General features: G+C 37.8%; 1 protein-coding gene across 4 annotated transcripts in view; it reads left to right on the top strand.

Moving 5' to 3' along the window:
• LOC144958362 (muscarinic acetylcholine receptor gar-2-like) overlaps window positions 1–17,500 on the top strand; it is a 488,871-nt gene that overhangs the window by 319,326 nt on the left and 152,045 nt on the right. For all 4 annotated transcript variants that reach the window (XM_078890317.1, XM_078890315.1, XM_078890316.1 and 1 more), the window contains one exon: window positions 115–1,665. The gene's annotated coding sequence lies outside the window, so the exon portion shown is untranslated. The remainder of the gene's footprint in view (window positions 1–114; window positions 1,666–17,500) is intronic.

The following is a 17,500-nucleotide window of genomic DNA, read 5'->3' as shown; positions in this document are numbered from 1 at the left end:
GATGTCGTGAGCAAAAGGCATAATTTTTATTTTTTATTTTATAATGTTAATGTTAAGCACTATTAATAAATTATCATTATTTTTTCTTATCTTATCTTATCTTATCTGTTTCAGATCCCTAGATTGATGAAGGATCAGCCTCGCAGCAATGCAATTCTATTCTTGGATCCAGGCACAGACAAACATAATATTTCTGGAAGAAACTAGCAGACCATAATACCTTCTAATCAATTGAACAGATGCCAGAGTATTGGCATAACGTATATATAACAGATATAACGTATAAAACACACACTCACACACCCACTCAACACATGGACCAGTATCTTTGTTTACTGTTGGGCGTTGGTTTTAGACTTTATTAGAAACAGTGCAAGTAAAAGCCTTGCCATTAAAATAAAAGAAAGCACCAGATTTATTCTGTATTGCCACAATTGATACCATAGCTATTAACATTTTGGCTTAAATCGTACACGTAACAGAGTGGCATTCTTAAGGAAAGAAAGAAGCACTTTCTATAGCGTTGACACAACTTTACTACTTATCGTGCCGGTAAGAGCGCGGCCATTTTAAGGAAAGAAAGAAGCACTTTCTATAGCGTTGACACAACTTTACTACTCATCGTGCCGGAAAGAGTGCGGCCATTTTAAGGCAAGAAAGAAGCACTTTCTATAGCGTTGACACAACTTTACTACTCATCGTGCCGGTAAGAGCGCGGCCATTTTGAGGAAAGAAAGAAGCACTTTCTATAGCATTGACAAAACTTTACTACTCATCGTGCCGGAAAGAGCGCGGCCATTTTAAGGCAAGAAAGAAGCACTTTCTATAGCATTGACACAACTTTACTACTCATCGTGTCGGTAAGAGAGCGGGCATTTTAAGGAAAGAAAGAAGCACTTTCTATAGCGTTGACACAACTTTACTACTCATCGTGCCGGTAAGAGTGCGGCCATTTTAAGGAAAGAAAGAAGCACTTTCTATAGCATTGACAAAACTTTACTACTCATCGTGTCGGTAAGAGCGCGGCCAGTTTAAGGCAAGAAAGAAGCACTTTCTATAGCGTTGACACAACTTTACTGCTCATCGTGCCGGTAAGATGCGGCCATTTTAAGGAAAGAAAGAAGCACTTTCTATAGCATTGACACAACTTTACTACTCATCGTGTCGGTAAGAGCGCGGCCATTTTAAGGAAAGAAAGAAGCACTATATATAGCACTGACACAATTCTGATACCACAACTATCTTCATATACAAAGTGCGCATATTATTATTATTATTCATTATTTATTCTTCATTGACACAACTCCGACATTTACCACAACTTCTTGACCAACAGAGGAATTTATGATCTTCATTTTGCACGAAAAAAGACGTTCGTTGAACATCTATTTATGATATCAATCTAATATAGATCTCTGTTGAATTTCTGACAAGGAATAGGAAATAACAACTAACCAGTCGATAAAGTCCTTACCGCTTTCGTCATCATTGTCATCGTCACTGTAATCGCATAAACTACGTCATCATCCACATCCTTGTTGTCATCAGCTATTCTCTATTACGTCATAACTTACCACAAGGGTTAGTAACAATACCGTATTTTCTGCAAAAACCACCAGTACATAACTAAAGAAATAAAGGGAAAGGACAAGAAAGAGCTTGGAGGTAAGGTGTTATCTTCATCATCATCATCATCATCATCATCATCATCATCATCATCATCATCATCATCATCATCATCATCATCATCATCATCATCATTATCATTATGATCCTCCTCCTCCTCCTCCTCCTCCTCTTCTTCTTCCTACTCCATATCTATATATTTATTTAAATATCCATCTATCTATCTATCTATCTATCTATCTATCTATCTATCTATCTATCTATCTATCTATCTATCTATCTATCTCTCTATATATCTATCTATCTATCTATCTACCTATCTATCTATCTATCTATCTATCTATCTATATATATATATATATATATCTATCTATTTATCTATCTATATTTTTATCTACCCATCTATCTATCTATCTATTTACCCGTTTATTTATTTATTTATTATTTTATATATCCATCCTTACATCCATCTATCTATATCCCTCTATCCATCTACTTATCCATCCACCCATCCATCCATCCATCCATCCACCCATCAATCAATCTATCCATTTATTCATCCATCCATCCATCCATCCACCCATCCATCCATCCATCAATCCATCCATCCATCCATCCACCAATCCATCCATCCATCAATCCATCCATCCATCCATCCATCCATCTTTCCATCCATCCACCCATCCATCCATCCATCCATCCATCCATCTATCCATTCATCCACCCATCCATCCATCTGTTCATCCATCCATCCACCCATTCATTAATCTATCCATCTATCCATCCACCCACCCATCCATCCATCCATCCACCCATCCATCCATCTGTTCATCCATCCATCCACCCATCCATCCATCCATCCATCCATCCATCCATCAATCCATCCATCCACCCATCCATCCATCCATCCATCCACCCATCCATCCATCCATCCATCCATCCACCCATCTATCCATCCATCCACCCATCCATCCATCCATCCATCCATCCATCTGTTCATTCATCCATCAATCCATTCATCTATCCACCGATCAATCCACAGCTCTGATTACATTTCCATAGCCATGTGAAATGAAATGTTCCATGAATGTTCCACCGCAAAAGTTCCAATTCAATGACATTCTCCAATCTCATAGAATAACAACTAATTGATTGGCCTGAAGCAGGTCCCTTGACAAAACGTCCCGCTATCATTAGAGTCAGAAATAGAAATACGTACATGAGAACTATTCACACTCTGGCAAAACACATTTTAAACAATTTTGGCCAAAAAGTTCTTCCTCCCATTTTTGATCGATTTTCATGACTCTCATATTATCGAATCTTTTAAATCTGGGACTTAAAAATGACTCTTCCAGGAAGTCCCAGGTTTGAAAGTTTTTATTTTTTTTTCTCCCAAGATCAGGGTCATGTTAATTGCAGAACTAGTTTCTGGCCAAAATTTAAAAACAAATTGTTTGGCTTATTTTATTTTTTTTTTTTGGCGTATCTTCGTTCGAGCGGAATCGCAGTGCATTGGTGAGAGCTCAGCGTTTCAATGCATTTTGTTTCCTCTCCTGGGTGGGTGCTCACACCGCTTTCAAAAACCGATGTGCATGATCGGTTGATTATCGGTCTGAAGGGGGGGGGGAGGGGGAGGAGGGGGGGGAGTTGGGGGGGGGGTAGGGTGAGGGAATCGAACGGGGTTAGAAATTGATATTGAAAACAAATAATTAGAAATGAGAATACTCACTTGTTGCATACATTTTTTTTCTCCCCCCCCCCCTCTTTCTCTCCCACACATTTTCGTTCATCATCTTCGCTCCCCCCACCTCTCTATACATCCATCTATCTATCTATCTATCTATCTATCTATCTATCTATCTATCTATCTATCTATCTATCTATCTATCTACCTATCTATCTATCTATCTATCTATCTATCTACCTATCTATCTATCTATCTATCTATCTATCTATCTATCTATCATCTATCTATCCATCTATCTATCTATCTATCTATCTATCTATCTATCTATCTATCTATCTATCTATCTATCTATCTATCTATCTATCTATCTATCTATCTATCTATCTATCTATCTATCTATCTATCTATCTATCTATGTATCTATCTATTAAATCGTGTTGGATACAAATATGGTACGAATAGGTCTCGACATGTAACAATGGAGCGAATTATTATTGTAATATTTACCACGATGTTGGAGTCCGTCTACATCGATGTTTCAGGCCTTTCACCCATCGTCAGGTCTGCGTGTTACATGAGTTTGGTTTGTTGTGTATGTTGTGCCACACAACAAACCAAACTCATGTAACACACAGTCCTGACGATGGCTGAAAGGCCTGAAACATCGATGTAGACGGACTCCAACATCGTGGTAAATATTACAATAATATCTATCTATCTATCTATCTATCTATCTATCTATCTATCTATCTATCTATCTATCTATCTATCTATCTATCTATCTATCTATCTATCTCTTTAATATATTTATGTATTGATCTATCTATCTATCTATCTATCTATCTATCTATTTATTCTTTTGTCTCTCTCTCTCTCACTCTCTCTATCTCTCTCTCTCTCTCTCTCTCTCTCTCTCTCTCTTCACACCCATATACCCCATGTCTATATAATATGTATAGACAGATCTACAGATACAACCAAATGTCTGAAATTATTACGGGTTGTCTCCCCTGAATGGGATGGCGTCACTTCAGGGGAGATAACAAAAGTGTTCACGTTATCAGACGATACATTGGCTGAATCTCGCTGGTCGTGTGGGTACTTGCATGGCAGGCTTACCAATGGATAGTTCTTTCAAATCCTCCAGCTTACGACAACATAATATAATATTCTTCTTCTTCTTCTTCTTCTTCTTCTTCTTCTTCTTCTTCTTCTTCTTCTTCTTCTTCTTCTTCTTCTTCTTCTTCTTCTTCTTCTTCTTCTTCTTCTTCTTCTGCTTCTTTCTTCTTCTTCTTCTTCTTCTTCTTCTTCTTCTTCTTCTTCTTCTTCTTCTTCTTCTTCTTCTTCTTCTTCTTCTGCTTCTTCTTCTTCTTCTCCACCTCCTCTCTTTTTCTCACTAACTGAATTATACACTGATAGCAGAATGCTTTTCTTTACTCCTCACCCACCCACCCCATACACAATATATGTTTGATGCCCCCCCCCCATCCCCCCCCTCCATCCTCCATCTCTTAGATAATAGTCAATATAACAAGAAATATACCCTAAAACCTCATCCCCCCCACCTCATATCTCCCCCAAAGGAAAAAAAACTCAAACAAACAAAAACACCCACTCACTGACGCCATTTCCCCGTCAAAGATCAAAAGATTGAGTTATATAAATACATTTATTAAAATAGATAAACACATTTATGCCTTCCGTTTCCAGTATTTATCACCGTGATTTATGGTGAATTGTAACATAAACCTCGCCCGCCCCGATATGAAAACCCATTCTTTGTCTAAATTTCAAACAGTTTTCGTTCGCCAGGAGTTTAGTTAGGTCTGGGGGGGGGGAGACGATAGAGATAAATACATTTACAATAATAACAAAGTTATACTGGAATAGATTTCACGTAACTCTGTCTCTCTGTGTGTGCGCGCGCACGTGTATGTACGTGTGTGTGTGTGTATGTGCAGAAAATCGCAACAAGTTGATAAGATAAAAATGAGAAAGGAAGAGACAAAATTGATTCTTCCGTATTTCATTCAGAATTATTCTGTCGATCTTTAAAAAAAAAACATTTAAATAGAATTTTGGCCAGAAAATTCGTCCTTCAAATTATAACGATCTATCAAAATGACCCTGTCCTTGGCAAAACTCTCAAATAAGGGGGGGGGGGGGGGGGGGCGAAGTGGCCGAGTTGTTACGGCATTGCACTGTGGCCCGGAAGGTCCCGGGTTCGAGCCCCGATTCAGGTACTGGAAAAACTCATTTAATTCCTTAAAAGATTTACGGAAGTCCTGGGTTTGACAGATTGTTTTGTTTTGTTTTTTGTTTTTTTCCAAGATGAGAGTCATATCAATCGACCGATAAATTTTGGAGGACGACTTTTTTGGCCCAAATTTTTAATACGCGTTTTTCCAGAGTATCTAGTCTTTATTGATAAAGTGTCTGAAGTCGCATCCGTGGAAGAAAGATACGTTTGGGCAAATGCTTAGTGTAAGGGGAAACTACTGTAACAGATCGTCTGAAAACAAAACAAAAGACTATATATATATATATATATATATATATATATATATATTATATATATATATTATTAGGGCAAAGGAGGAATACGCTTCAACAGTCGTAACGCCACTTCCATCGTAATGATGTATGGTAACTTAGTAACTGGCTCTAAACTATCGGAACAACGACGGACGCCCTTGCCTTATGAAATATTTCTCCGACGAGCATATAGCGTATTCAGAGGGAAAAAAAAACATCGTAAATCTGATCATAATTTGACTTTTACACATTCTGATCACAAGATATGAAAAGTTCTCGCCAGTATGGAGAATAAAAAGTACCGATTTTCTTTGTTTAGAACCACAATGACCGCCGTTGCTGGGTGACGTGACATCAGACTATTGAATCCAATTCTGATTGACCGTCACTAGACCATCCCGGATGTTGGGTCTATAAGCGGGCGCCATGACCGAAAGGCCCGGCCTGAAATGTGACGAAATGAGATCCAAACCGATGGCCGGATTGATGACCTCGACCATCCCAGGCTCCACACTACTAGAGTACCGATGAAGACCTACACCATTGCGGGGTGGCCTTGACCATCCCAGGCTCCACACTACTAGAGTACCGATGAAGACCTACACCATTGCGGGGTGTCCTTGATCATCCCAGGCTCCACACTACTAGAGTACCGATGAAGACCTACACCATTGCGGGGTGGCCTTGACCATCCCAGGCTCCACACTACTAGAGCACCGATGAAGACCTACACCATTGCGGCGCCGATGAGATTTGTGTCCTGGATAGATAATCATAATATAACATAATAGTGCTGATATGTTGTCTTATTACGGAGTTATAGTTATAGCCCGAACCTCACCGACCGATCGACTTTAACGAACACGTGATCAATTTTTTTCGCGTCCTCTCGTCCAATCTCGTAACTCCGGAATAGAAAGAGGAGGTGGGGCTTATATGATATAACGCAATGAAAGTTCTGTCCGATGACGGGTGGGGGGGATATCACCTCTCCAAAACTTACCTTATTATATGAGATCTTGAGATTCTTATCCAATCATCGATTGCTCGTTTGACAGTTCGCTTGTGAACAGTTAGGAGACCATCTCTTGATTTATGGGCAGGCGGCTTTGTGTAAAGGCGGTGAGTGTTGTATACATCAAAGAGTACCGCTTACCGATGGGTAAATAGTGGTTGTGTAACCCAAAAGCCCTGCCGACTCGACTGCAAAGTCTTGTATGTAATAGTTGCGTAATCATTTGGAAGCTACAGAGAAAGGTGTTTTTGTGTAATCCCTTTCACACACACACGCGCGCACACACACACACGCACACACACACACACAAACATATACAAACAATACACATCCCTGGTCATCTATTGCCTATATTATTAATGTTAATATCATACATCCCATGCTGATGTCACTACCCCCCCCCCCCCCCCACCCCCCCCAACCATTTCCACCATCCAAGTACCAGCGGCCTTTTCTCTTTGATTTCGTATCATGGTCTACCCGAAGCCCAACACCTCGATCGTTTGTGGGTCAACCCCCCCCTCCCCCCCCCCCCCCCCCCCCCCACATTCCCCCGTAATCAATTTATAATTTTCTCTCTGTATAGAGCGCCACATGCACAATTATATACTATTGAATGACATTGACCCCTTGCCCCTCCCCTAACACAAGCCAACAGCAACCCAAGCTATCCTCTATCACGTGACCTTAGATCCGATGTTGCATACCGCTTGAGAGTCTTCACTATCCAGATCTCGTTCATGGTCACGTGAGAAGGCTATATCCGTTCGGGTTCGGCGTTCGGCGTCTCGTTCGGCCCGATTTCGTTGAAAGCCTATTGTGGCTTGACACTCGCTTTCGGATCGGAAAGTCCTTGGTTCGAGATTCGCTCGGCGCAGAGTTCAGTCCATGGAAAAGACTCTTCTACTCACATTCTCACACCGTACTTAGGTGTAAAATGAATGCCTGGTCGTTAACAGCGTTGTCTCTATCAGGAAAAATTGTAAATATAGCCTAACAGGCGCCATGTCCCGTCCTACATGTTACGTGTTGTTGTTGTCCAGGGACCCCTTGAGCACGTTTAGTGAATATCGCTCTATATAAAAGCTGGATTTAAAGCTCAATTAATTTAGTGTGACATCATTAGACGCTGCTGCCGACGATGATAGCTCCAGGCTAAATAGAATGCAAAACATTGTGGATAAAGTCCAACTCAGACGATGAAAATGGCCGGGTCACGTTCTTCGAATGAAAAAGTTCAGACTGTCTCAGCACACAGCACTAAGATGGTTCTCACAGGGAAAGAGAAAGAGAGGCAGACCATTGGGCATCTGGAGGAGGACACAGTTGAAGAGGAGATGAAAGGGGCTGGAAAGACATGGATTGAGCTGAGCTAAGATGGTCCCCACTGGAAAAGAGAAAGATAGGCAGACCATTGGGTACCTGGAGGAATACAGTTGAAGAGGAGATGAAACAGACTGGAAAGACATGCATTGAGCTGAGCTGGCTGGCTGTCCTAGGACAGAGATGCCTAGAGGAACTTTGTTGGCGCCTTATGTACCACCAGGGAACCAATAGGATACGGTAAGGTAGTTATCCACTGAACGTGCTCAAATTACTTTACAATGGGTCCCTAGCCAACAGCACTACTTAACACGAGAAACGATACCTTTTAGACCTGCATCTACTTACAATTTTTATCCTCAGAGACAATGTTGTTCATGATCAGGTGCTCAATTTACACCTGAGTACGGTGAGTGAATGTAAGTAAAGAACATTTCCCAAGGACTCAACTATGCACCACTCAGAGCGGGACTTAAGCCCAAGGCGGGTGTCGAACCACAGCTAATTATTCCCTGTGTTTAGGTAAAATACTCTAAACATCCGCCAGCGGACAAATCTGTGTGTTCCCTTGAACGTTTGTAGTCTGGCTGATATAATCCAGTGAGAAATAATCATTAATATGGCTGTATAAAAACTACAACAAAGAGCTGAGTGGTGTCTATTTCGTTCCTATATATATATATATAATAGAAGCAAAAACAATGAAATAATAGTGCTCATCTTTTGATAAAAGGAGATATCTATAAAGTATAATTATGATCAAATTCTACAATATTGATTCGAGCATTCGCTCTCATCAGGAAGTAACATATGATGTGATATAATAATAATAATAATAATAATAATAATAATAATAATAATAATAATAATAATAATAATAATAATAATAATAATAATAATATAATAATGATAATAATAATAATAATAATAATAATAATAATAATAATAATAATAATAATAAATAATAATAATAATAATAATAATAATAATAATAAATATAATAATAATAATAAATATAATAATAATAATAATAATAATAATAATAATAATAATAATAATAATAATATAATAATAATAAATATAATAATAATAATAATAATAATAATAATAATAATAATAATAATAATAATAATTATTATTATTATTATTATTATTATTATTATTATTATTATAGAGATATATATATATATATATATATATATATATATATATATATATATATATATATATATAAATATATATATATATATATATATATATATATATATATATATATATATATATATATATATATATATAATAAATAAAACTGTATGTCTATATCTTTTTCTATTTTCAACCCACTGAACTGACTGTCTGATAGTCTATTACTGCAAATCTATGGTGTTGGCCCATCGATCGATCTCGAGTCTGAGGCACTGGTCGCTTATGAAACGGATACATTTGATTGGATTAGGCCTCTAACCGGAAATGGATTGTTTATCTAGGTCACGCAAAGTCCGATGGGAAGAGAGGGAGAGAGAGAGAGAGACTGTAAATGTGTGTGTGAGAGATAGGGAGATAGAGAGAGAGTGGGGGGGGGGGGATGTGAGATGTGAGGGAGATTTAGGAAGAACTCCATGATGATGATGATAATAAATATGATAACGATGGTCGAAGCAACAATAATGATGACGATTATAATAATGATAATAATAATAATAATAATAATAATAATAATAATAATAATAATAATAATATTAATAATAATAATATAAATAATAGTAATAATATAATAATAATAATAATATATAATAATAATAATAATAATAAAATATAATATAATAAAATATATAATAATAATAATAATAATTAATAATAATAAATAATAATAATAATAATAATAATAATAATAATAATAATAATATAATAATAATAATATATAATAATAATAACGATGATGACGATGATGATGATGATGATGATGATGATGATGATGATGATGATGATGATGATGATGATGATGATGATGATGATGATGATGATGATGATAAAATTAATAATAATGAATAATGTAAAGGTCACATCGTAATCACCAAAAAATTATTACCAACTAATCACATGACACTGATATGTTTCACTGCTTACCTTACGTTGTGTTTGGGCATGGGCAAGGTTTCTATATCTTATCTTGGCGTGAGTCCCTCCGTCCTAGCATTTGTTAACTCAAATCCCGGCATTTCCTTTAAGAAATGACGTCATAGCTCACGACCATCATCACCAAAAGAAAGGGATAATTGAGTTATTGTTAGCACTGCCGTGCTTTGGAAAAACCAATATTTTAAAATTTGGCCAGAAAACTTGTCCTTCAAATATCGATCGATTTAAATGACTCTCATCTTCGCAAAAACTCTTAAACCTGGGACTTCACGAAGTCCCAGGTTTAAGAGTTTTTGCGAAGATGAGGGTCATTTAAATCGATCGATATTTGAAGGACGAGTTTTCTGGCCAAATTTTAAAATATGTTTTTTTCCCAGAGTACGTAAGATGGTAACAAACAATACCATTTGTTGTACTAATGAATACATCCCGTTGTTTACTTTCTTTTGATTGTCAGCGCAGTGCATCGTGTAGAAATTCTTTAGATCGTCCCAGACAATGAGTTAACAAAAGCGATAACGTCTGTCCGAAGCCTTCGTAAATATACTCAAAGCCTGACAGTAACCATAAGAAAGTCGTCAAAAGATTTAAATCTTTGACCACAAAAGAAAACAAATCGTGAGTTGTATTCACTTAATTTGTAATTCAACCACAATGGGATAATTTTGTTCCCTCGAGCACGAACAAGACGATGTGTACTAACCTAACGTGACGTCAAAAGACACGTCCTGCTAGTGTCAGGCTACAACAAGCTAACAAAAGGCTACGCTCTGTCTCTGAAATTCACTTACAAAACCTTAAACCATTTACTCACCCACGGTAATTAAATGAATTAGTGAGTTCTTTAAAGGAAGCGTCACCGACCGTAGCCATCGTTAACTTATAGCCTGACACTGACAAAAAAATGACGTCAAAATGCAAGTCTTTGGCCACAAAAGAAAACAAATCGTGAGTTGTATACAATAGTTAAACCAATGGGACCACTTGTTTCCATGAGCACTAATAACGACAACTCTCTCTCATCTCTCATGTAGTTCCATATCTGAAGCAGACGTCGGAGGTCATCTTCCGCCAAGCTGATCTATCTCTTGCCAATTCTATTAAAGCAGCGCCACCTTTCTCAGCTTCATCTGTCCAAGTTCTTATCCCTTTCAAATACGTTATTCTTTGTCTTCCTCTTATTCTTTTTCCATTCATCTTTCCAGTCAAGGCGAGTATTTCCAAACCAGGGTGGCGGATAATGTGTCCTAAAAATTCCATTTGGCGTTTGATGATTTTTGTTATCAGTGATCTTTTTCTGTTTGCCATTTCTAAAATTTCTTCATTTCTTTTCCTTTCCATCCATGACACCCTCATCATTCTTCTGTAAAACCACATTTCCACTGCCTCCAGTCTTTTAACCATGGTCTTGTTTATGGTCCAGCTCTCACAACCATATAGCAGCACAGACAGTACATAGCAATCCAGGACTTTGATTTTTGTTTTTCATAATTGTATGCAGCTGGTTGAATGCATTCTTCGCCATACCTATTCTTTTCTTTATTTCACAATCTGATTTTCCATTGGATGTTACATTGAAGCCTAAATATTTGAAACATTCAACTTGTTGTATTGTTTGTCCTCTGCTTGTTATTACACAGGCTGGTGGGTTATTATTTTTAGATACCGTCATACATTCTGTTTTAGATATATTCAGTTCCAGTCCCATATTTTCACTACTCCTGACTACAACATCCAGTAATTCTTGTAGTTCATGTTCAGATTCTGCCAGTAGAACCGTATCATCTGCATACCTCAGATTTGTTACATTCTTTCCTCCAATACACACCCCCTTCTTATGTTCGATATCTCTTAATATCATTTCACTATAGAGGTTGAATAAATCTGGAGACAAAACACACCCCTGCCTAACTCCTCTTCTAATAGGTGTAAAACTGCTTAGTTCGTTGTCAACACGCATTGCTGCTTCTTGTTCCCAGTACAAATTCCGTAATATTCTTAAATCTTTACCATCAATGTCCAAGGATGATAGAATTTTGAATAGTTTTTCGTGTTGTACTTTATCAAAGGCTTTTGAATAGTCGATGAAACACATATACAGATCTTTATTTACTTCAATACATCTTTCCATCAGCATTGATAATGTGAATATTCCATTTCTGGTACCCTTGTCCTCAACAAAACCAAATTGCATCTCCCCAATTTCAGGTCGTATTTTATTTCTTATTCTTAGTAAAATTATCTTCAAAAGAATTTTTGTGAGGTGGCTCATTAGGCTAATAGTTCTGTGTTGTTCACAATCAACTGCCCCTGGCTTTTTTGGTAGTGCTATAAAAATGGATCGTTTCATATCAGTTGGCATTTTTCCTGTGTCATACACTTGATTTAGAAGGTTTGTGATGAATTCAATCCCCCATTCACCCAAGCCAGTCAAGGCTTCAATTGTTATGGCATCAGGTCCTGCAGCTTTTCCATTTTTCATGCTTTTCATGACGTTCCTAACTTCATCTTTCATTATAGAAGGCCCTTCCAGTTCTTTTATCATAGGCATTTCTCCTCGATTATCAAAGAAAAGTTCTTCAATATATTCTGACCATCTGTTTAGAATGCAGTCTTTGTCCATGATGGTGTTTCCACGCTTGTCTTTGATGCATCCACTTTTAGCACCTGATTTAGTTTTGTTTGTCACTTCTTTGATTTTCTGATGGAAGAATTTGCCATTTTTTTCTTTGCAGGACATTATATAGTGACATTGTTCATTTATCCAGTCTTCTTTAGCTTCGTTGCATTTTCTTTTTATCTGCCTGTTCAGAGTCTTGTATTTTTCTTCCTGATTTTTGGCCTTTCTTCTCTCATTCATTAGTTCTAATATCTCTGGAGTAATCCATTTCTTCTTCTGCAACTTAAGTGTGGTTGGAACATTTTCTTCTAATGATGCAGCAACACTGTCTTTAAACTGCTCATATTTCTCTTCTATATCTGTTAGTTCTCCAAGCACTTCAAACTTGTTTCTTACTGATAGTTCAAATTTTTCTTGTATCTTCTGTTCCTCCCGGAGAATGTCTAGTTGGTATTTAGGTTTAGCCTTTGCTCTTTTGCAGATTTTCAATTTAACTCGTATGGGGCATAGCACAGGTATATGAACGCTGTTACAGTCAGCCCCCGGCATAGATTTGGCATACAAAACCGAGTTTCGGAAACGTTTGCTGATGAGTATGTAATCTATTTGGTTTCTCACTCCATCTCCAGGACTTTTCCATGTCCACTTCCTTCTATTGTGGTTTGTTGACCAAGTATTTGTGATTGTCAGATCATGTTGACGGCACCATTGAATAAGACGATCACCTCTGTCATTTTTGTCTCCCAGACCATGTGGGCCCACAATATCTTCTATTCTTTCTCGGCCCACCTTGGCATTAAAATCGCCCATGATGAGTTTTATGTCTGAAGACTTAAACTGATGCATTGCTTTATCTATTTGTTGATAGAAATTTTCCACTTCTTCATCATCGTGACTGGTGGTTGGGGCGTATATTTGTAAAATATTAAAATCAAAAGGTTTTGCTTGTAGTTTGATTGCCATTACTCTGTCTGATATGGGCCAGAATCCTTTGACTGCTCGCGCCGTTTTATTATCTAGTATAATTCCAACTCCCCTTTGGTGTTCTCCTCCTCCTGAGTATATAATTTTACAGTCATCATAATTAAGTTCTCCTGCTCCTTTCCATCTAACTTCTGACAACTCTCTAGGCGTTGCAAAAACCAAATAATGACGTCAAAATGCCAGTCTTTTTTTTGGGTTTCAGTGTCATGCTATAACGATGGCTACGCTAAAAGCCTGACACTAGAACCCTCTAGGATTTACAGTTTGGCGTCATTTTTTAGGTTTCTGAAATGTCTAGTGAGTGGTTTAGTATTAGTAGAACTCAAGGAAACAAGTGATTCCATTGCTTGACCTATTGAAGACAACTCACGATTTCTTTTCTTATGTGGCCAAAGACAAGCCTTTTGACGTACTTTTTGGTCAGTGTCAGGCTATAGATAGTTCGAAGATGACGTCACTCATGTCTTTGTTATTGTTTTCTGCCATCCGCGTTTATGAGTAATGCTCACTGAACTGTATTAACCCGACTATAAACGTTCATGGATACACACAGTTTTGTGTGTTGGTCCGTTATACTTCCTGATGGCAATGTTATGAGCTTCTTAGCCAAGCGCATACTATCTATAAGTAGTATGCGCTTGGCTAATAAGTTCACAACATTGCCATCCGGAAGTATAACGGACCAACACACAAAACTCTGTGTAACCATGTACTTGTATAGTCTAGTTAATACAGTTGAGTGAGAATTACTCATAAACGTGGATGGCAAAAAACACTAACAAAGACAAGAATGACGTCAACTTCATTCTATCTATATAAGTTTACGATGGCGACGATCCGAGGCTGCGTCGCAAGGTCGTTTGTGTAACATTCGTCACCAAAATAATCTAATACTGTTGTTTTTTAACGAATGAAAAAGTTCGTTTTTATTCATTTATATCCGTCGAATAATGTAATAATGGGTGGCTATGTGGTCTAGTGGGATGACATTCGCTGTGGGATCCGAAGGTCCTGGGTTCGAGCTTTGCTTGGCGCATTGTTGAGTCCTTGGCAAAAAAGGCTCTTTACTCACATTTTCTCACCGTACTCAGGTGTAAAATGAATACCTGGCCGTCAATAGCAGCAACAGATAGAACGATGTTGACGTCACTAGGGTCTTTGTTATTGTTTATATTTTGCCTTCTACATTTATGGTTAATTCTCATTAACTGTATCAACCAGGCTATATAAACGTTTGAGGTTCAACATAGTTTTGTGTGTTGGTCCGTTATACTTCCGGGTGGCAATGTTGTGAGATTCTTAGCCAAGCGCACACTATCTACACTTCAGGTTTTGACATCCGTCTCATTTGGGCATAACTAGCAGATTAAAATAGACAGCCGAGTTGACTGATTCTAAAATCCAAGGATTTTCAATTCCAGTCTCGTCCACTTCCCATTCATGGCTACTCTACAAAAAAGTCAGTTAAAAAATTTAGCCAGAAAATTCCTCCTTCAAATACCAGTCGATTTAAATTAACGACATCTTGTTAAAATCTCTCACACTTGAGGTCTCGAGGAATACTTTACAAGTCCGAGGTTTGAAAATTGTTTGCCAAAATGAAGGTCATTTAAATCAATCGACATAATTTGAAGGGAGAGTTTTCTGGCCCATATTTTAAATACGTGTTTTTATCATTGTACAGGAGCAGCACTGGTCAATTCAATTTGTCCAGTCTTGTCCTGTTCCACTCGGACACGGCCGACGACTCGCGGACTATTTCCCCAATAGCTGTACCGTCTGATTTAATCGGAAGGAGTTGAGTTGTGGTGAGACGGTCTCGGCGCAGTGATTTTATTTTCAATGTCTCTATAATACATATTATTATTATCAGACCCGCCGTCTTCCGAGCAGTTTTCACGAACTCGTTGCTGGAAATTGAATTTAATTAATGCTATGCGTGTAGGTAAATTGTTCACGACACCCGCCAGCCAGAATAACCATACAAACACACGAAACAGTGCGTGACCTTTAACGTTTATAGATAGAATGCGCTTGGCCAAGGAGTTCACAACATTGCCATCCGGAAGTATAACGGACCAACACACAAACTCTGTGTAACCATGAGCTTTTATAGTCTGGTTAATACAGTTTAGTGAGAACAGATCACAAACGCGGATGGCAAAAACAATAACAAAGGCCTGAGTGACGTCATCTGCATACTATCTATAGAGCATGTGCGTCGCTTGGCTAAGAAACTCACAACATTGCCATCCGGAAATTTAGCAGAGCAACACACAAAACTACGTATTACCATGAACAATTATAGTCTGGTTAATACAGTTTAGTGAGAATTACTTATAAACGCGGATGGCAAAAAACAATAACAAAGACCTGAGTGACGTCATCTTCGAACTATCTATATGTTAATGAAGGCTATGGTCAAGGTATGAGTTGCGAAGGTTGTGGTCAGGGAATGAGTTTACGAGGGCGACGATTTGAGTTAACGAAGGATATGGTCAGGATGTGACTTTACGAATGATACGGTCAAGCTAAGAGTTTTACAAAGGCGACGATCTATCAGGCTATGAATGTTTCTGAAGTCACAATTGGATTCAATAGTCTGATGTCACGTCGCCCAGCAACGGGTTCTAAACAAAGAACTTTTCAGAATATGTCTTGTGATCAGAATGTATAAAAGTCAAAACAAGATCATATTGATAATGTTTATCTCCTCTGGATTCACTTTTATGCTCGTCGGAGAAATATTTCATAAGGGCGTCCGCCATTGTTCCGATAGTTTAGAGCCAGTTACTAAGTTACCATGCGTCATTACGAGGGAAGTGACGACATGACTGCTGAAGCGTATTGATGCTACGCGTTTAATTATAAAAAACTCACAACACCCACCAGTCGAATATAGATAGATCGAAGTTGACGTCACTCAGGCCTTTGATATTGGGTTGTTTTTTTTTTTGGGTTTTTTTTTTTTTTTTTTTTGGCCATCCACATTTATGAGTAATTCTCACTAAACTGTATTACCCATACTATATACGTTCAAGGTTACACACAGTTTTTGTGTGTTGGTCCGTTATACTTCCGGATGGTAAGGTTGTGGGCGTATTTTTTAGTCCCTGGGCCCCAATAATATTATTATAAATTCACGCTAGACTAAAACTGAAGTTTGAGTGCAAAGAGTTAAACCAGCTGAAATTCGATTATAAATGATGATAATATTAGATGAAAGACTGTTGATATTAGTTGTCATGTCGTGAGTAGTCTCCCCGTAATAGACAAAGTGATATCACCAAATAATTGGATGGTTACATCGCTTCGGGTGATGTCAGTTCTTATGTATTTCTACTCGCAGGGTTTTTATCTCGACTCCACTAATGGTATTTTGACAACTGCAATTTATATATTGGTCTGTGGCATAGAAGTCAATTTATACTTCTTCTTCTTCTTCTTCTTCTTCTTCTTCTTCTTCTTCTTCTTCTTCTTCTTCTTCTTCTTCTTCTTCTTCTTCTTCTTCTTCTTCTTCTTCTCTTCTCTTCTTCTTTCTTCTCTTTTCTTCTTCTTCTTCTTCTTC

This window comes from Berghia stephanieae, chromosome 12 (assembly GCF_034508935.2).
Source record: "Berghia stephanieae isolate SIO BIC M18660-M18661 chromosome 12, UCSD_Bste_1.3, whole genome shotgun sequence".
NCBI classification, from domain to species: domain Eukaryota; kingdom Metazoa; phylum Mollusca; class Gastropoda; order Nudibranchia; family Aeolidiidae; genus Berghia; species Berghia stephanieae.
Note: the sequence above shows the minus strand (reverse complement) of the source record. Positions and strands in the feature narration are given on the sequence as shown.